Source organism: Bos mutus, chromosome 12, assembly GCF_027580195.1.
Source record: "Bos mutus isolate GX-2022 chromosome 12, NWIPB_WYAK_1.1, whole genome shotgun sequence".
Lineage (NCBI taxonomy): Eukaryota > Metazoa > Chordata > Mammalia > Artiodactyla > Bovidae > Bos > Bos mutus.
This window is the reverse complement of record NC_091628.1, coordinates 70,097,225-70,118,238: the sequence shown is the minus strand read 5'-3', so window position 1 is coordinate 70,118,238 and position 21,014 is coordinate 70,097,225. Positions and strand designations below refer to the sequence as shown.

The following is a 21,014-nucleotide window of genomic DNA, read 5'->3' as shown; positions in this document are numbered from 1 at the left end:
GAGACAGCTTTCAAGAAATGGCTCAACGGAGGCAAGAGGAGGAGCTAGGATATATAGGAGTTTTGAAACAAAGGGCAAGTAGCCAGGAACATCAAAAGATTATTGTAAATTAAAGTAAATCCAATATCCCAAGTTAAGGAATTTAGTGCTTTTATATATATGGGAAGACAAGAGTCTGGGCTCACTGAACTTATTTCTTTGATATGTATCTCTGTTATCTGGAGCCAGTATCCTGTGTTTTCATGTGCTGAGTTTCCTTAGGGCTCATCACAGGGAATGGCTGCAGAGAGTGGCTGAGGTCTAATGGCTACTAGGTGGCAGGTATTCTTTTCCTTCTGAATTTCCTCAGGGCTCACCAGTTCCTGCTGATGTTTGTGACATCCTTGTTTACTGATATTGCAGGAAATATTTAATTTCTTAAAATAATTTCATCTTTCAATTCCTTGCTTCCTTATTTTATGGTGCAAGGTGTTCCAGGCCCAGCTTGTACTTTCTCTGGCTGTTGTTTTTCACCTACTGATAGTGGTTCTGCTACTGGAAATGCCTGGGACTTTGCTCACCTGAGTTCATACTAGTTATAGTAGCACCCACAGATGTTCCTTTTTGGAACCAGTCTTGTGACCTGACCTGTACTTGAGTTCTTAGGATTGTGAGATGAGTCTCAGCAAGAACCATTAGGGAACTTTGAAAAGGCAAGGTTTATCACTCACATGTACACGTTGGGTGACAGAGTGATGTCCTGGATGAAAGAGAGAGAGTTCAGTTCAGTTCAGTTTACTCAGTCAAGTCCGAGTCTCTGTGACCCCGTGGACAGCACACCAGGCTTCCCAGTCCATCACCAACTCCCAGAGCTCACTCAAACTCATGTCCATCGAGTTGGTGATGCCATCCAACCATTTCATCCTCTGTCATCCCCTCCTCCTACCACCTTCAATTGTTCCTAGCATCAGGGTCTTTTCCAAAGAGTCAGTTCTTTGCGTCAGGTGGCCAAAGTATTGGAGTTTCAGCTTTAGCGTCAGTCCTTCCAATCAATATTTAGGACTGATTCCTTTAGTATGAATTGGTTGTATCTCCTTGCAGTCCAAGGGACTCTCAAAAGTCTTCTCCAACACCACAGTTCAAAAACATCACTTCTTTGGCACTCAGGCTTTCTTTATAGTCCAACTCTCACATCCATACATGACTAATGGAAAAACCATAGCTTTGACAAGATGAGCCTTTGTCAGCAAAGTAATGTCTCTACTTTTTAATATGCTATCTAGGTTTGTCATAGCTTTTCTTCCAAGGAGCAAGCATCTTTTATTTACAGATGGCTGCAGTCACCATCTGTAGTAATTTTGAGCCCAAGAAAATAAATTTTGTCACTGTTTTCATTGTTTCCCCAACTATTTGCCCATGAAGTGATGGGACTGGATGCCATGATCTTTGTTTTCTGAATGTTGAGTTTTAAGCCCGCTTTTTCACTCTCCTCTTTCACATTCATCAAGAGGCTCTTTAGTTCCTCTTGACTTTCTGCCATAAGGATGGTGTCATCTGCATATCTGAGTTTATTGATATTTCTCCCAATAATCTTGATTTCAGCTTGTGCTTCATCCAACCTAGCAATTCTCATGATGTACTCTGCATATAAGTTAAATAAGCAGGGTGACAATATATAGCCTTGACGTACTTTTTTCCCAATTTGGAACCATTTTGTTGTTCCATGTCTGGTTCTAATTGTTGTTCTTGACCTGCATACAGATTTCTAAGGAGGCAGGTAAGTTGGTCTGGTATTCCCATCTCTTGAATAATTTTCCACAGTTTGTTGTGATCCACACAATTAAAGGCTTTAGCATAGTCCAGGGAGAGAGTATTTGGATCTGGGTTTCTGCCTCTTTGGGGTTGAGAGTGTGGTGTCTAGTATTCAACAGGTTCACTCTTTAATGGTTAATTAAAACATGAGAGTGGGACTTAAAAAAACAGGAAGGGAGGAGCAAGCAGGCAGTGAGATAGTCTGTTATCATGTCAACCTGAGTTTTCTACAAAAGGAACTTCGTGGGTAAGCTGGCCTGGCTCTTTATCTAGTCGTGTAGCTGGCATGTGTTCATTGGAGGTGAATGTTTTTGAAATGGATGTCTCCATAGCTTGATGTTAGGAAATTACATTATAATCAAAACAGCTAATTGTCAGGTGTTTGCACACAGTCTCCCAACCTTGGAGTTAGCCATTGCTTCAAGGAGCCTGGTTCCTTTTAGGAAAAAATGTATTAAAAACCAGGATCTAGGTGAAGAGGAACAAAAGGCACAAAATTCCAGTTACAAATAAATCATGAAGACTTAATGTCCAGGTTAGTAACTGTAGTTAATAATACTGTATTGCAGACTTTCCTGGTGGTCCAGTCATAAAGAATCCATCTGCCAATACAGGGAACACAGTTTCAGTCCCTGGTCTGGGAATACCTCACATGCTGTAGGGCAACTATGCTCCCGAATAAGGAAAGCCATCACAATGAGAAGCCTGAATACCACAACTATGGAGTAGCTCCTACTCAACACAACTCAAGAAAGCCCATTCATAGCAATGAAGACCCAGTGCAACCATAAATAAATAAAGTTAAAATTACCTCCCCCAAACTACTAATACATTGAAAAATTACTATATTGCATATTTGAAAGCACTGGCACCCCACTCTGGTACTCTTGCTTGGAACTCCCATGGACAGAGGAGCCTGGTGGGCTGCAGTCCATGGGGTCGCTAAGAGTCGGACACGACTGGGCGAATTCCCTTTCACTTTTCACTTTCATGCACTGGAGAAGGAAATGGCAATCCACTCCAGTATTCTTGCCTGGAGAATCCCAGGGACAGAGGAGTCTAGTGGGCTGCTGTCTATGGGGTCGCACAGAGTCAGACACGACTGAAGCGACTTACCAGCAACAGCAGCAAAGTGCCTAAGGGAGAAGGCAACGGTAACCCACTCCAGTACTCTTGCCTGTAAAATCCCATGGGTGGAGGAGTCTGGGAGGCTACGGTCCATGAGGTCGTGAAGAGTCGGACACGACTGAGCGATTTCACTTTCACTTTTCACTTTTATGCATTGGAGAAGGAAATGGCAACCCACTCCAGTGTTCTTGTCTGGAGAATCCCAGGGACGGGGGAGCCTGGTGGGCTGCCGTCTATGGGGTCACACTGAGTCGGACATGACTGAAGCTACTTAGCAGCATCAACAACAGCAAAGTACCTAAGAGAGTCGATTGAGAAAAAATTGCAGAGCCTAAATATTGACAGTTATGTTTTATTCAGTAGATATTCTTAAGACTTCAAGTCTAGAAGGAAGTATCTCACGTAACCCTGAGAAAAGTGCTCTGAGGAGGTGAGGGTGTAGAGCCCAGTTATATAGGAGTTTTCCCCTAAAGGACAGGTAGTCTGAACGTCAAAATATTCTTAATGAAAGAAAACCAGATATCTCAAATTAAAGAATGTAGTGCTTTTCTTTGAATGGGAAGATGCAGGAATCTGGGCTCATGGAAATTATTCCTTTGATATGTACCTCAGTTACCTGGGGCCAGTATCTTGTGTTTTGTCATCCTGTGCTCCCTCTGGGATCATTATTGGGGGTTGCTGCAGTTTGACTGTTGCTGGGAAGGATTGAGGGCAGGAGGAGGAGGGGCAACAGAGGATGAAATGGTTATATGGCATCATTAGCTCAATGGGTATGAGTTTGAGCAAACTCTGGGAGATCGTGAAGAGCAGGAAACCATGGCGTACTGCAGTCCATGGGGTCACAATGAGTCACACATGACTGAGCAACTGAACAGCAACAACATATTGCAGGGTTTTTTGTTTGTTTGTTTGTTTCCTTCCTGTGTTCCCAAAGAACTCACCATTTCACTCACTCAGAGGGAGGTGGCTGCAATCATTGATGACTCTGATATCCTTTGTTTACTGGTATGGGAAGCAGTATTTTATTTCTCAACTGTGAAAGTTCTCATCACGAGAAAAATATTTTGTAATTGTGTAGGTTAAAGAAACAAAACCCCTAACATTTGGGAGCTGGAATGTTCTTTGCAACTGGTGTGTCTTTGCTTTTAGGACCCCTTCAGTGTGTAGAGCTAGGGCATATATATGAATGTATTGTTGTTTAGTCATTAAGTTGTGTCTGACTCTTTTGTGATGCCATGCACGTTAACCTGACAGGCTCCTCTGTGCCCGGGATTTCCGAGGCAAGATGCTGGAGGGGGTTACCATTTCCTTCTCCAGGGGATCTTTCTGACCCAGGGATCGAATCCATGTCTTCTGCATTGGCAGGTGGATTCTTTACCACTGAGCCACCAGGGATGCCCATATATTCCCCCCAGTCATATATCTATATATTTAAAATGTAGAATTTTCTTTTTAATAAAGCCCATTAATATAGGGTTATAATTAGAGATTGTTACCAAGTCCAAGCTCACTATGCTCACCTCACAATAGGCTGATGAATCTGACAGATGAGCTGCTGAGGCAAGGTACAGACTTTAATTGGGGAACTGACAGAGAAGATGGTGGGCTCAGTTCAGTTCAATGGCTCAGTTATGTCTGACTCTTTGTGACCCCCTGAACCACAGAATGCCACGCCTCCCTGTCTATCACCAACACCTGAAGTTTACCCAAACTCATGTCCATTGAGTCAGTGATATCATCCAACCATTTCATCCTCTGTCGTCCCCTTCTCCTCCTGCCCTCAAATTTCCCAGAATCAGGATCTTTTCAAACGAGTCAGCTCTTCACACATCAGGTGGCCAAAGTATTGGAGTTTCAGCTTCAACATCATTCCTTCCAATGAACACCCAGGACTAATCTCCTTTAGGATGGACTGGTTGGATTTTCTTGCAGTCCAGGGGAACTTCAAAAGTCTTCTCCAACACCGCATTTCAAAAGCATCAGTTCTTCAGCACTCAGGTTTCTTTATAGTCCAACTCTCACATCCATACATGGCTACTGGAGAAACCATAGCCTTGACTAGATGGACCTTTGTTGACAAAGTAATGTCTCTGCTTTTCAATATGCTGTATACGTTGGTCATAACTTTCCTTCCAAGGAGTAAGCTTTCTTTTAGTTTCATTACTGCAATCACCATCTATAGTGATTTTGAAGTCCCAAAAAATAAAGTCAGCCACTGTTTCCACTGTTTCCCCATCTATTTGCCATAAAGTGACAGGACCAGATGCCATGATATTAGTTTTCTAAATGTTGAGCTTTAAGCCAAGTTTTTCACTCCCCTCTTTCACTTTCATCAAGAGACTCTTTAGTTCTTCAATATCTGTCATAAGAGTGGTGTCATCTGCATATCTGAGGTTATTGATATTTCTCTCACTATCTTGATTCCAGCTTGTGCTTCTTCCAGCCCAACGTTTCTCATGATGTACTCTGAATATAAGTTAAATAAGCAGGGTGACAATATACAGCCTTGATGTAGTCCTTTTCCTGTCTGGAACCAGTCTGTTTTTCCATGTCCAGTTCTAACTGTTGCTTCCTGACCTGCATACAGATTTCTCAAGAGGCAGGTCAGGTGGTCTGGGATTCCCATCTCTTTCAGAATTTTCCAGTTTATTGTGATCCACACAGTCAAAGGCTTTGGCATGGTGAGTAAAGCAGGAATAGATGTTTTTCTAGAACTCTTGCTTTTTCAATGATCCAGCAGATGTTGGCAATTTGATCTCTGGTTCCTCTGCCTTTTCTAAAACCAGCTTGAACATCTGGAAGTTCATGGTTCATGTACTGCTGAAGCCTGGCTTGGTGAATTTTGAGCATTACTTTACTAGCGTGTGAGATGAGTGCAATTGTGTGGTAGTTTGAGCATTCTTTGGCATTGTCTTTCTTTGAGACTGGAATGAAAACTGACTTTTCCAGTCCTGTGGCCACTGCTGAGATTTTCAAATTTGCTGGAATATTGAATGCAGCACTTTCACAGCATCATCTTTCAGGATTTGAAATAACTCAACTGGAATTCCATTACCTCCACTAGCTTTGTTTGTAGTGATGCTTCCTAAGGCCCACTTGACTTCACATTCCAGGATGTCTGGCTCTAGTTGAGTGAACACACCATCGTGATTATCTGGATTGTGGAAATCTTTTTTTTTTTTTTTAATTTAAATTTATTTATTTTCATTGGAGGCTACTTACTTTACAATATTATATTGGTTTTGCCATACATCAACATGGCTCCTCCAGGGGTGTTCCCCATCCTGAACCCCCCTCCCACCTCTCTCCCTGTACCATCCCTCTGGGTCATCCCAGTGCAGCAGCCGCAAGTATCCTGTATCCTGCATCAAACCTGGACTGGTGATTAGCTTCTTATATGATATTATACACGTTTCAATGCCATTCTCCCAAATCCTACCACCCTCTCTCTGTCCCACAGAGTCTAAAAGACTGTTCTATACATCTGTGTCTCTTTTGCTATCTTGCATACAGGGTTATCATTACCATCTTTCTAAATTCCATATATATGCATTAGTATACCGTATTGGTGTTTTTTGTTCTGGCTTACTTCACTCTGTGTAACAGGCTCCAGTTTCATCCACGTCATTAGAACTGATTCAAATGTATTCTTTTTAATGGTTGAGTAATACTCCATTGTGTATGTGTACCACAGCTTTCTTATCCATTTGTCTGCCGATGGACATCTAAGTTGCTTCCATGTCCTGGCTATTATAAACAGTGCTGTGATGAACATTGTGGTACACATCTCCTTCAATTCTGGTTTCCTCAGTGTGGGATTGCTGGGTCATAAGGCAGTTCTATTTCCAGTTTTTAAGAAATCTCCACACTGTTCTCCATAGTGGCTGTACTAGTTTGCATTCCCACCAACAGTGTAAGAGTGTTCCCTGTTCTCCACACCCTCTCCAGCATTTATTGCTTGTAGACTTTTGGATCACAGCCATTCTGACTGGCATGAAATAGTACCTCATTGTGGTTTTGATTTGCATTTCTCTGATAATGAGTCATGTTGAGCATCTTTTCATGTGTTTGTTAGTCATCTGTATGTCTTCTTTGGAGAAGTGTCTAGTTCCTTGGCCCATTTTTTGATTGGGTTGTTTATTTTTGTGGAATTGAGCTGTAGGAGTTGCTTGTATATTTTTGAGATTCGTTGTTTGTCATTTGCTTCATTTGCTATTATTTTCTCCCATTCTGAAGGCTGTCTTTTCACCTTGCTTATAGTTTCCTTTGTTGTGCAGAAACTTTTACGTTTAATTAGGTCCCATTTGTTTATTTTTGCTTTTATTTCCAATATTCTGGGAGGTGGGTCATAGAGGATCCTGCTGTGATTTATGTCAGAGAGTGTTTTGCCTATGTTCTCCTCTAGGAGTTTTATAGTTTCTGGTCTTACGTTTAGATCTTTAACCCATTTTGAGTTTATATTTGTGTATGGTGTTAGAAAGTGTTCTAGTTTCATTCTTTTACAAATGGTTGACCAGTTTTCCCAGCACCACTTGTTAAAGAGATTGTTTTTAATCCATTGTATATTCTTGCCTACTTTGTCAAAGATAAGGTGTCCATAGGTGTGTGGAATTATCCCTGGGCTTTCTATTTTGTTCCATTGACCTGTATTTCTGTCTTTGTGCCAGTACCATACTGTCTTGATGACCTTGGCTTTATAGTAGAGCCTGAAGTCAGGCAGGTTGATTCATCCAGTTCCATTCTTCTTTCTCAAGATTGCTTTGGGTATTTGACTTTTTTTTTGTATTTCCATACAAATTGTGAAATTATTTGTTTGAGCTCTGTGAAAAATACCATTGATAGCTTGATAGGGATTGCATTGAATCTATAGATTGCTTTGGGTAGTATACTCATTTTCACTATATTGATTTTTCCGATCCATGAACATGGTATATTTCTCCATCTATTAGTGTCCTCTTTGATTTCTTTCACCAGTGTTTTATAGTTTTCTATATATAGGTCTTTAGTTTCTTTAGGTAGATATATTCCTAAGTATTTTATTCTTTTCATTGCAATGGTGAATGGAATTGTTTCCTTAATTTCTCTTTCTATTTTCTCATTATTAGTGTATAGGAATGCAAGGGATTTATGTGTGTTGATTTTATATCCTGCAACTTTACTATATGCATTGATGAGCTCTAGTAATTTTCCGGTGGAGTCTTTAGGGTTTTCTACGTAGAGGATCATGTCATCTGCAAGCACTGTGAGTTTTACTTCTTCTCTTCCAATCTGGATTCCTTTTCTTTCTTTTTCTGCTCTGATTGCTGTGGCCAAAACTTCCAAAAATATGTTGAATAGTATTGGTGAAAGTGGGCACCCTTGTCTTGTTCCTGACTTTAGGGGAAATGCTTTCAATTTTTCACCATTGAGGATAATGTTTGCTGTGGGTTTGTATATATAGCTTTTATTATGTTGAGGTATGTTCCTTCTATTCCTGCTTCTGGAGAGTTTTTTTTTTTTTTTTTTTTTATCATAAATGGATGTTGAATTTTGTCAAAGGCTTTCTCTGCATCTATTGAGATAATCATATGGCTTTTATTGTTCAATTTGTTAATGTGGTGTATTACATTGATTGATTTGTGGATATTGAAGAATCCTTGCATCCCTGGGATAAAGCCCACTTGGTCATAGTGTATGATCTTTTTAATGTGTTGTTGGATTCTGATTGCTAGAATTTTGTTAAGGATTTTTGCATCTATGTTCATCAGCGATATTGGCCTGTTGTTTTCTTTTTTGTGTCATTTTTGTCAGGTTTTGGATTAGGGTGATGGTGGTCTCATAGAATGAGGTTGGAAGTTTACCTTCCTCTGCAATTTTCTGGAAGAGTTTGAGTAGGATAAGTGTTAGCTCTTCTCTAAATTTTTGGTAGAATTCAGCTGTGAAGCCGTCTGGACCTGGGCTTTTGTTTGCTGGAAGATTTCTGATTACGGTTCCAATTTCCGTGCTTGTGATGCGTCTGTTAAGATTTTCTATTTCTTCCTGGTCCAGTTTTGTAAAGTTGTACTTTTCTAAGAATTTGTCCATTTCTTCCACGTTGTCCATTTTATTGGCAAATAATTGCTGATAGTAGTCTCTTATGATCCTTTGTGTTTGTGTGTTGTCTGTTGTGATCTCTCCACTTTCATTTCTAATTTTATTGATTTGATTTTTCTCCCTTTGTTTCTTGATGAGTCTGGCTGATGGTTTGTCAATTTTATTTATCCTTTCAAAGAACCAGCTTTTGGCTTGGTTGATTTTTGCTATGGTCTCCATTGTTTCTTTTGCATTTATTCCGCCATAATTTTTAAGATTTCTTTCCTTCTACTAACCCTGGGATTCTTCATTTCTTCCTTTTCTAGTTGCTTTAGGTGTAGAGTTAGCTTGTTTATTTGACTTTTTTCTTGTTTCTTGATGTATACCTGTATTGCTATGAACTTTCCCCTTAGTACTGCTTTTACAGTGTCCCATAGGTTTTGGGTTGTTGTGTTTTCATTTTCATCCGTTTCTATGCAAGTTTTTATTTCTCTTTTGATTTCTTCTGTGATTTGTTGGTTATCAGCAGCGTGTTGTTCAGCATCCATATGTTGGAATTTTTAATAGTTTTTCTCCTGTAATTGAGATCTAATCTTAGTGCATTGTGGTCAGAAAAGATGCTTGGAATGATTTCAATTTTTTTGAATTTACCAATGCTAGATTTATGGCCCAGGATGTGATCTATCCTGGAGAAGGTTCCATGTGTGCTTGAGAAAAAGGTGAAATTCATTGTTTAGGGTGAAATGTCCTATAGATATCAATTAGATCTAACTGGTCTATTGTATCATTTAAAGTTTGTGTTTTCTTGTTAATTTTCTGTTTAATTGATCTGTCCACAGTTGTGAGTGGGGTATTAAAGTCTCCCACTATTATTGTGTTATTGTTAATTTCCCCTTTCATTCTTGTTAGCATTTGTCTTACATATTGTGGTGCCTCTGCGTTGGGTGCACATATATTTATAATTGTTATATCTTCTTCTTGGATGGATCCTTTGATCATTATGTAGTGACCTTCTTCGTCTCTTTTCACAGCCTTTGTTTGAAAGTCTATTTTATCTGATATGAGTATTGCTACTACTGCTTACTTTTGATCTCTATTTGCATGGAATATCTTTTTCCAGCCCTACACTTTCAGTGTGTATGTGTCCCCTGTTTTGAGGTGGGTCTCTTGTAGACAACATATATAGGGTCTTGTTTTTTATCCGTTCTGCCAGTCTTTGTCTTTTGGTTGGGCATTCAACCCATTTATGTTTAAGGTAATTATTGATAAGTATAATCCCGTTGCCATTTACTTTATTGTTTTGGGTTCAAGTTTATGCACCATTTTTGTGTCTCCTCTCTAGAGAATATCCTTTAGCATTTGTTGGAGAGCTGGTTTGGTGGTGCTGAATTCTCTCAGCTTTGGCTTGTGTGTAAAGCTTTTGATTTCTCCTTCATATTTGAATGAGATCCTTGCTGGGTACAGTAATCTGGGCTGTAGGTTATTTTCTTTCTTCACTTTAAGTATGTCTTGCCATTCCCTCCTGGCCTAAAGAGTTTGTATTGAAAGATCAGCTGTCATCCTTATGGGAATCCCCCTTGTGTGTTTTTTGTTGTTTTTCCCTTGCTGCTTTTAATATTTGTTCTTTTTATTTGATCTTTGTTAATTTGATTAATATGTGTCTTGAGGTGTTTTTCCTTGGGTTTATCCTGTTTGGGACTCTCTGGGTTTCTTGGACTTGGGTGATTATTTCCTTCCCCATTTTAGGGAATTTTTCAACTATTGTCTCCTCAAGTATTTTCTCATGGTCTTTCTTTTTGTGTTCTTCTTTTGGGACTCCTATGATTCGAATGTTGGACCATTTAATACTGTCCTGGAGGTCTCTGAAGTTGTCCTCATTTCTTTTCATTTGTTTTTCTTTTTTCCTCTCTGATTCATGTATTTCTACCATTCTATCTTCTACTTCAGTAATGCTACCTTCTGCCTGTGTTATTCTATTATTTGTTGCCTCCAGAGTGTTTTTGCTCTCATTTATTTGATTATTCATTATATATTAACTCTTTTTTTTTTTTTTCTTCTAGGTCCTTGTTAAACCTTTCTTACATTTTCTCAATCCTTGTCTCCAGGCTATTTATCTATGATTCTATTTTTATTTCAACATTTTGGATCATTTTCACTAGCATTATTCAGAATTTTTTATCAGGTAGATCCCCTATCTCTTCCTCTTTTTTTTTTTTTTTGGTTTAGTGTGCATTTATCCTGTTCCTTTACCTGCTGGGTATTCCTCTGTCTCTTCATCTTGTTTATATTGCTGAGTTTGGGGTGTCCTTTTGGTATTCTGGAGTTTGTGGAGTTCTCTTTATATGGAGTTTCCTCACTGTGGGTGGGGTTGTACGGGTGGCTTGTCAAGGTTTCTTGGTTAGGTAAGCTTGTGTCAGTGTTCTGGTGAGTGGAGCTGAATTTCTTCTCTCTGGAGTGCAATGAAGTGTCCAGTAATGTGTTATGAGATGTCATTGGTTTTGGAGTAACTTTGGGCAGCCTGTATATTGAAGCTTAGGGCTGTGTTCCTGTGTTGCTGGAGAATTTGCATGGTATGTCTTGCTCTGAAACTTGTTGGCCCTTGGGTAGTTCTTGGTTTCAGTGTAGGTATGGAGGCGTTTGATGAGCTCCAATTGATTAATGTTCCCTGGAGTCAGGAGTTCTATGATGTTCTCAGGATTTGGACTTAAGCCTCCTGCTTCTGGTTTTCAGTCTTATTTTTACAGTAGTCTCAAGACTTCTCCTTCTATACAGCACCACTGATAAAACATCTAGGTAAAAGATGAAAAGTTTCTCCACAGTGAGGGACACCCAGAGAGGTTCACAGAGTTTCATGGAGAAGAGAAGAGGGAGGAGGGAGTTAGAGGTGACCCGAATGAGATGAGGTGGAATCAAAAGAGGAGAGAGCAAGCTAGCTAGTAATCACTTCCTTATGTGCACTCCACAACTGGACCACTCAGAGATGTTCACGGAGTTATACAGAGAAGAGAAGAGGGAGGAAGGAGACAGAGGTGGCCAGGAGGGTAAAGAGGGAGAATCAAAAGGAGAGAGACAGATCCAGCCAGTAATCAGTTCCCTAAGTGTTTTCCACCGTCTGGACACACTGGTGATTCACAGAGTTGGGTAGAGAAGAGAAGGGGGAGGGAGGTGACCTGGTGGAGAAAAAGGAGAGTCCAAAGAGGGAGAGAGCAGTCAAGCCAGTAATCTTGCTCCCAAGTAAAAATGGGGAGTGAAGATTGGTTGCTTAAAAGTACAAAATTGATAACAAATACCAAAAAGCAGCGATTGAAAATCTAGAGTAAAGGTTGGATTTTCAAAAATACAATACTAAAGACAAGAAGAAAAACGAAACAAAACAAAGTCACAAAAATTATATGCAATTTATAGATTCAATGCAATCCCTATCAAGCTACCAACGGTATTCTTCACAGAGCTAGAACAAATAATTTCACAATTTGTATGGAAATACCTAAAATAGCCAAAGCAATTTTGAGAAAGAAGAATGGAACTGGTGGAACCAACCTGCCTGACTTCAGGCCCTACTATAAAGCCACAGTCATCAAGACAGTATGGTACTGGCACAAAGACAGAAATATAGATCAATGAAACAAAATAGAAAGCCCAAAGGTAAACCCACGCACCTATGGACACCTTATCTTTGACAAAGGAGGCAAGAATATACAATGGAGAAAAGACAATCTCTTTAACAAGTGGTGCTGGGAAAACTGGTCAACCACTTGTAAAAGAATGAAACTAGAACACTTTCTAACACCACACACAAAAATATACTCAAAATGAATTAAAGATCTAAGCGTAAGACCAGAAACTAGAAAACTCTTAGAAGAGAACATAGGCAAAACACTCTCTGACATAAATCACAGCAGGATCCTCTATGACCCACCTCCCAGAATATTGGAAATAAAAGCAAAAATAAACAAATGGGACCTAATTAAACTTAAAAGCTTCTGCACAACAAAGGAAACTATAAGCAAGGTGAAAAGACAGCCTTCAGAATGGGAGAAAATAATAGCAAATGAAGCAACTGACAACCAACTAATCTCAAAAATATACAAGCAACTCCTACAGCTCAATTCTAGAAAAATAAACGACCCAATCAAAAAGTGGGCCAAAGAACTAAATAGACATTTCTCCAAAGAAGACATACAGATGGCTAACAAAGACATGAAAAGATGCTCAACATCACTCATTATCAGAGAAATGCAAATCAAAACCACAATGAGGTACCATTTCACGCCAGTCAGCATGGCTGCAATCCAAAAGTCTACAAGCAATAAATGCTGGAGAGGGTGTGGAGAACAGGGTACCCTCTTACACTGTTGGTGGGAATGCAAACTAGTACAGCTACTATGGAGAACAGTGTGGAGATTCCTTAAAAAACTGGAAATAGAACTGTCTTATGACCCAGCAACCCCACTGCTGGGCATACACATTGAGGAAACCAGAATTGAAAGAGATGTGTACCCCAATGTTCATCGAAGCATTGTTTATAATAGCCAGGACATGGAAGCAACCTAGATGTCTGTCAGCAGATAAATGGATAAGAAAGCTGTGGTACATATACACAATGAAGTATTACTCAGCCATTAATAAGAATACATTTGAATCAGTTCTAATGAGGTGGATGAACCTGGAGCCTATTATACAGAGTGAAGTAAGCCAGAAAAAAAACACCAATACAGTATACTAATGTATATATATGGAATTTAGAATTATGGTAACAATAACACTGTATTCGAGACAGCAAAAGAGACACTGATGTATAGAACAGTCTTTTGGACTCTGTGGGAGAGGGAGGGGGTGGTATGATTTGGGAGAATGGCATTGAAACATGTATAATATCATATATGAAATGAGTCGCCAGCCCAGGTTCAATGCACAATACTGGATGCTTGGGGTTGGTGCACTGGGACGACCCAGAGAGATGGTACGGGAGCGAGGAGGGAGGAGGGTTCAGGATGGGGAACACGTGTATACCTGTGGCAGATTCATGTTGATATATTTCAAAACCAATACAATATTGTAAAGTTTAAAAAAAAAGGCAGAGAAGAACAACAATAACAAATATATATATATATATATATATATATATATATTTTTATATATGAAGTTTTTAATAGTTCTTTTGTGTATTCTTGCCACCTCTTCTTAATATCTTCTGCTTCTGTTAGGTCCATACCATTTCTGTCCTTTATTGAGCCCATCTTTGCATGAAATGTTCCCTTGGTATCTTTAATTTTCTTGAAGAGATCTCTTGTCTTTCCCATTCTATTGTTTTCCTCTATTTCTTTGCATTGGTCGCTGAGGAAGGCTTTCTCATCTCTTCTTGCTATTTTTTTGGAACTCAGCATTCAAATGGGTATATCTTTCCTTTCTTCCTTTGCTTTTCGCTTCTCTTCTTTTCACAGCTATTAGTAAGGCCTCCTCAGACAGCCATTTGGCTTTTTTGCATTTCTTTTTCTTGGGGATGGTCTTGATCCCTGTCTCCTGTGCAATGTCACGCTAATGCCTCAAAATAACCATCTTATTTGGGTCTGGATACCAGATTCTTTTATAGATCACAGAGAGAAAAACAATAAGTAGCTAAAGGCAAAAGGCAAAATAGAGAGGGAGAGGCAGTAAAGTAAAAGGGTCTTCAGTCTTGCAAAACATCTCCATGGGGATGGCCAGCCTTTGAAGGGGTGTGTTAAGCTCTTCTACTCACAGGTAGGGAGGGACAAACTATCTCTCCATGAGCTGAACAAAGGCACTGTAGTTTACAGTCAAGCAGAAGGGCAAGGGTTCTTTTAGGAGGCCATTGTGTATGATTTTACTAATAAAAGCAAGTCAAAGAAACAGTTTTCAACATGGAGTCAGAATTGGCTTCTTCTCTGCAACAAGATGTGTAGTTTGAATTTACATCTCTCTTCTTTTCTCTTAATTTTTAACAGGTGGATAAATCCCTTGTTTAAAATTGGTCACAAACGGAGATTAGAAGAAGATGACATGTACTCGGTGCTTCCAGAAGATCGCTCCCAGCACCTTGGAGAAGAACTGCAAGGGTAAGCACAGGCAGCAGGGAGAAGGGGAGGAAGAGTGAGAATTTCCACATGGGGCTAAAGGTGTGTGTGTGGGGCTTTGCCTTCCTCTGGGTTCTTCTGAGCCTCCTCCCCTGACCTCGCATGCTCACCCATCTCAGGCTAACCCTGGTCTTAGCCCACTTTGGAGGTTCAGGGAATCTATGTTCCCTGTGCATCTGTGCAAGTGGAGGGAGCCCACAGTCGAGGCGTTGGAGGCTGAGCTCTGTCCTGGGAGGTGGGGTCCCTGGAGTGTTACTGAGTCCAAGCTCACTCTGCTCACCACATGACGGACCAATGAATCTGAGAGACAAGGTATTGAGGAAAGGAATATAACTTTATTCAGAAAGCTGGCTTACCCAGAAATGGCAGACTGGTGACTCAGAGTAACCATCTTGTGGAGGTCTGGATGCCAGGTTCTTTTGTAGAGTCAGAGAGAAGGAAGCAATGAGGAACTAAAGTCAAAATGCAGAGTAGAGAGGGAGAGGCAATGGGGAAGAAAAGTGAAAGGATTTTCAGTCCTATAACACATCTCCAAGGGAATGGCCAGCCTTTGGAAGGGGAGTGTTAATCTCTTCTATTCACAGATGGGGAGGTCAGATTATCTAGTAACTGAACAAAGGCACTTTAGTTTACAGTCAGGCAGAGTGGCAGTGTCCTTGAGGCAGGCCATTATGTATGACTGTAATAACAAAAGCAAAAAAAGCAAGTCAGAGAAACAGTTTCAAACATGTAGTCAGAATTAGCTTTTTTTTGCAGCAGGAGGAGGAAGGTGTTTGCCCTCTTGAGCTGTTCATGGTGCTGTGAATCCAGCAAAGTTTGGCAGGAACTCATTTCCTGAGACTAGGACTTTTCCCTTGAAGGCTTATTGAAGGGAAACAGGCCTGGTGCTTCAGGGTCTGCACCTTTTATCTTTGCTCACAGAAGCCCTGTGGGCAGTTAGCCAGCATCTATAGGGTAGCCACAGGGTGCCCTGTAGTGAAGGCTCATCTTCCACTCCGCCCCTCCCCTGTTTTCCCTTTGTGGACAAGCTGTTTTTACTGTGCTTTGTTTCTTACCACAGGTACTGGGATCAAGAAGTTAAGAGAGCTGAGAAAGATGCACGGGAGCCTTCTTTAATGAAAGCAATCATAAAGTGTTACTGGAAATCCTATTTGCCTTTTGCAATTTTTAAGCTTTTTGAGGTAAAAGCTTTTATATACAGTGCATTACTGTATACATGCAGATCAGTACTGAGATGGATGCAGCTGGTAGGGAAAGAGGCCAGAGGTTTAACATCAGAGGATAAAATGTCTAGGAAACATGATGTAGCTCAATGGCTGTATTTATCTTTACAATACAAAGATATTTAAAGGACTGGATCTCTGGGGGATTACTCTTTTCCTTTTAACTGATTAAAATGTAGTATTCTGGAAAGAAGGACTGAAAAGAAAAGACATTTTATTCCAAGTTAGGATATTGTTCAGTTCAATTCAGTCGCTCAGCTGTGTCATACTCTTTGTGACCCCATCAACTGCAGCATGCCAGGCCTCCCTGTCCATTACTAACTCCTGGAGTTTACCCAAACTCATGTCCATTGAGTCGGTGATGCCACCCAACCATCTAATCCTCTGTCGTCCCCTTCTATTCCTGCCTTCAATCTTTCTGAGCATCAGGGTCTTTTCAAATGAGTCTGCTCTTCGATTCAGGTGGCCAAAGTATTGGCTGAAGTATTCAGCTTCAACATCAGTCCTTCCAGTGAACACCCAGGACTGATCTCCTTTAGGAGGGACTGGTTGGATCTCCTTGCAGTCCAAGGGACTCTCAAGAGTCTTCTCCACCATCACAGTTCAAAGCATCAATTCTTCAGTGCTCAGCTTTCTTCATAGTCCAACTCTCACATCCATACATGACTACTGGAAAAACTATAGCCTTGACTAGACGGATCTTTGTTGGCAAGGTAATGTCTCTGCTTTTCAATATGCTGTCTAGGTTGGTCATAACTTTCCTTCCAAGGAGTAATCTTTCTTTTAATTTCATGGCTGCAATCACCATCTGCAGTGATTTTGGGGCCCCCAAAAATAAAGTCAGCCACTGTTTCCACTGTTTTCCCATCTATTTCCCATGAAGTGATGGGACCAGATGCCATGATCTTAGTTTTCTGAATGTTGAGCTTTAAGCCAACCTTTTTGCTCTCCTCTTTTACTTTCATCAAGAGGCTCTTTAGTTCTTCTTCATTTTCTGCCATAACGGTGGTGTTATCTGCATATCTGAGGTTATTGATACTTCTCCTGGCAATCTTGACTACAGCTTGTGCTTCTTCCAGCCCAGCGTTTCTCATGATGTACTCTGCATATAAGTTAAATAAGCAGGGTGACAATATACAGCCTTGACGTATAACTTTTCCTATTTGGAACCAGTCTGTTCCATGTCCAGTTCTAACTGTTGCTTCCTGACCTGCAGACAGGTTTCTCAAGAGGTGGGTCAGGTGGTCTGGTATTCTCATCTCTTTCAGAATTTTCCAGTTTATTGTGATCCACACAGTCAAAGGCTTTGGTATAGTCAATAAAGCAGAAATAGGTGTTTTTGGAACTCTCTTGCTTTTTACATAATCCAGCAGATGTTGGCAATTTTTCTATGGTTCCTCTGCCTTTTCTAAAACAAGCTTGAACATCTGGAAGTTCACTGTTCCTGTATTGCTGAAGCCTGACTTGGGGAATTTTGAGCATTACTTTACTAGAGTGTGAAATGAGTGCAGTTGTGCAGTAGTTTGAGCATTCTTTGGCATTGCCTTTCTTTGGGATTGGAATGAAAACTGACCTTTTCCAGTCCTGTGGCCACTGCTGAATTTTCCAAATTTGCTGGCATATTGAGTGCAGTACTTTCACAGCATCATCTTTCAGGATTTGAAATAGCTAAACTGAAATTCCATTACCTCCACTAGCTTTGTTTGAAGTGCTGCTTTCTAAGGCCCACTTGACTTCACATTCCAGGATGTCTGGCTCTAGGTCAGTGATCACACCATCGTGATTATCAGGGTTGTGAAGATCTTTTTTGTACAGTTCTTCTGTGTATTCTTGCCATCTCTTCTTAATATCTTTTGCTTCTGTTAGGTCCATACCATTTCTGTCCTTTATCGAGCCCATCTTTGCATGAAATGTTCCCTTGGTATCTCTAATTTTCTTGAAGAGATCTCTAGTCCTTCCCATTCTGTTGTTTTCCTCTATTTCTTTGCATTGATCGCTGAGGAAGGCTTTCTTATCTCTCCTTGCTCTTCTTTGGAACTCTGCATTCAGATGCTTATATCTTTCCTTTTCTCCTTTGCTTTTCACTTCTCTTCTTCTCACAGTTATTTGTAAGGTCTCCCCAGATAGCCATTTTGATTTTTTGCATTTATTTTCCATGGGGATGGTCTTGATCCCTGTCTCCTCTACAGTGTCATGAACCTCAGTCCGTAGTTCATCAGGCACTCTATCTATCAGATCTAGTCCCTTAAATCCACTTCTCACTTGCACTGTATAATCATAAGGTATTTGATTTAGGTCTCATACCTGAATGGTCTAGTGGTTTTTCCTACTTTCTTCAATTTAAGTCTGAATTTGCCAATAAGGAGCTCATGATCTGAGCCACAGTCAGCTCCCGCTCTTGTTTTTGCTGACTGTATAGAGCATGTCCATCTTTGGCTGCCAAGAATATAATCAATCTGATTTCTGTTGACCATTTGGTGATGTCCATGTATAGTCTTCTCTTGTGTTGTTGGAAGAGGGTGTTTGCTATAACCAGTGCATTCTCTTGGCAAAACTTTATGAGCCTTTGCCCTACTTCATTCCATATTCCAAGGCCAAATTTGCCTGTTACTCCAGGTGATTCTTGACTTCCTACTTTTGCATCCCAGTCCCCTATAATGAAAAGGAGATCTTTTTGGGTGTTAGTTCTAAAAGGTCTTGTAGGTCTTCATAGAACCGTTCAACTTCAGCTTCTTCAGCATTACTGGTTGGGGCATAGACTTGGATTACTGTGATATTGAATGGTTTGCCTTGGAAACGAACAGAGATCATTCTGTCATTTTTGAGATTGCATCCAAGTACTGCATTTTGGACTCTTTTGTGGACCATGATGGCTACTCCATTTCTTCTGAGGGATTTCTTCCCACAGTAGTAAATACAATGGTCATCTGAATTAAATTCACCCATTCCAGTCCATTTTATTTCACTGATTCCTAGAATGTCGACGTTCACTCTTTCCATCTCTTGTTTGACCACTTCCAATTTGCCTTGATTCATGGACCTGACATTCCAGGTTCCTATGCAATATTGCTCTTTACAGCATCCGACCTTGCTTCTATCACCAGTCACATCCACAACTGGGTATTCTTTTTGCTTTGGCCCCATCACTTCATTCTTTCAATGAAGTTATTTCTCCACTGATCTCCAGTAGCATATTGGGCGCCTACTGACCTGGGGAGTTTCTCTTTCAGTATCCTATCATTTTGCCTTTTCATACTGTTCGTGGGGTTCTCAAGGCAAGAATATTGAAGTGGTTTGCCATTCCCTTCTCCAGTGGACCACATTCTGTCAGACCTCTTCACCATGATCTGCCTGTCTTGGGTGGCCCCACAAGGCATGGCTTAGTTTCATTGAGTTAGACAAGCCTGTGGTCCTAGGGTGATTAGATTGACTAGTTTTCTGTGATTATGGTTTCAGTGTGTCTGCCCTCTGATGCCCTCTTGCAAAACCTGCCTTCTTACTTTGGTTTCTCTTACCTTGGACATGGGGTATCTCTTCCCGGCTGCTCCAGCAAAGCCCAGCAGCTGCTCCTTACCTTGAACGAGGGTTATCTCCTCACCACTGCCCCTCCTGACCTTGAATGTGGAGTAGCTCCTCTAGGCCCTCCTGCACCTGTGCAGCCACCAGTCCTTGGACATGGGATATCTCCTCCTGGCAGCCGCCCTTGGCCTTGGATGTGGGTTAGCTCCTCTGGGCCACGCTTGTGCTCCTTTGCAGCTGCCCGCACTTGTGCCATATCTAGGCTCATGTGTCATAAGCCTAGATATTTAAACAGTGGACATTTATCAATAGGCCTGTTGTCATACCCTGATAAACATAATGGGATTTATGACTTTGTTCTGTTACAGAGATAATTAGCACATTCTTTTAGGTGACTGGAGAGTCTAGGTACAAATCCTGAGGCTCCTTCCTCCTGGGGGTCTGGTTTTCCATTGGTATGTTGTTTCCATAGATACTGGGCATGTAGCTCAAAGTCCACAGTCCAGCCCAAGATGGAGTCCTGCTTTCAAGATGGAGCCTGTTCTATTTCCTCCTTCAATAAATGAAGGTTATCTTTTCAATCCACTTTAGTCTTCTTTTTAAAAGCATGTATAAGTTTTTATTATAGCATTAAAAATTAAAAAAATGAAGTATAATTGACTTACAACATTGTATTAGTTTCAGGTGTGCCACATAGGTTTTCAAGAATATTTCAAAAATACAAAAACAGTATAGGATTACAGGGCAGCATGTCACCCCAGAACATGCATCTTTGAATTGTTTTGAGCTGATTTTTTTTTTTTTTTTTTTTTTTGAGACTAGACACAGAAGAATCTCTGAAGACAGAGTATAAACTAACCTTCTGTGAGGGACATTTACATTGATAAAGGAAATTCCATTTGTAAGGGTGTCTCTCTCTTTGTACCAGAAAGATGGCTCTAAATCACCTAAGAATCCTGTCAATGGAAAAGTCTTCCAGAAGCCTTAAATCTGCATGACACACCCAGTCCCACCATGTTGCTTTTCCTATTAATCTCTTATAAGTACTACCTCACTTTTCTGTTTGTCTTGAGCTCAAGATGGTATTTAAGGTAGTGAATTGAGCCAGGAGATACCTGAGTATCTCCCAGGTATATAGGAGGTCTGAATATTAATAAACTTCTGTTTCTTTTTCCCTTGTTATTCTGTCTTTTATTACAGGGAGTGT

The 21,014-nt window shown here is 40.5% G+C and overlaps 1 non-coding gene across 1 annotated transcript in view; it reads left to right on the top strand.

The window, feature by feature from the left end:
* Positions 1-14,852: 14,852 nt before the first annotated feature.
* The window catches only part of LOC102287322 (ATP-binding cassette sub-family C member 4), a 236,515-nt gene continuing 230,353 nt past the window's right edge, over positions 14,853-21,014 (top strand). The window contains exons 1-3 of the transcript XR_011466364.1: positions 14,853-14,857; positions 14,937-15,047; positions 16,126-16,246. This is a non-coding gene — a transcript (ATP-binding cassette sub-family C member 4). The remainder of the gene's footprint in view (positions 14,858-14,936; positions 15,048-16,125; positions 16,247-21,014) is intronic.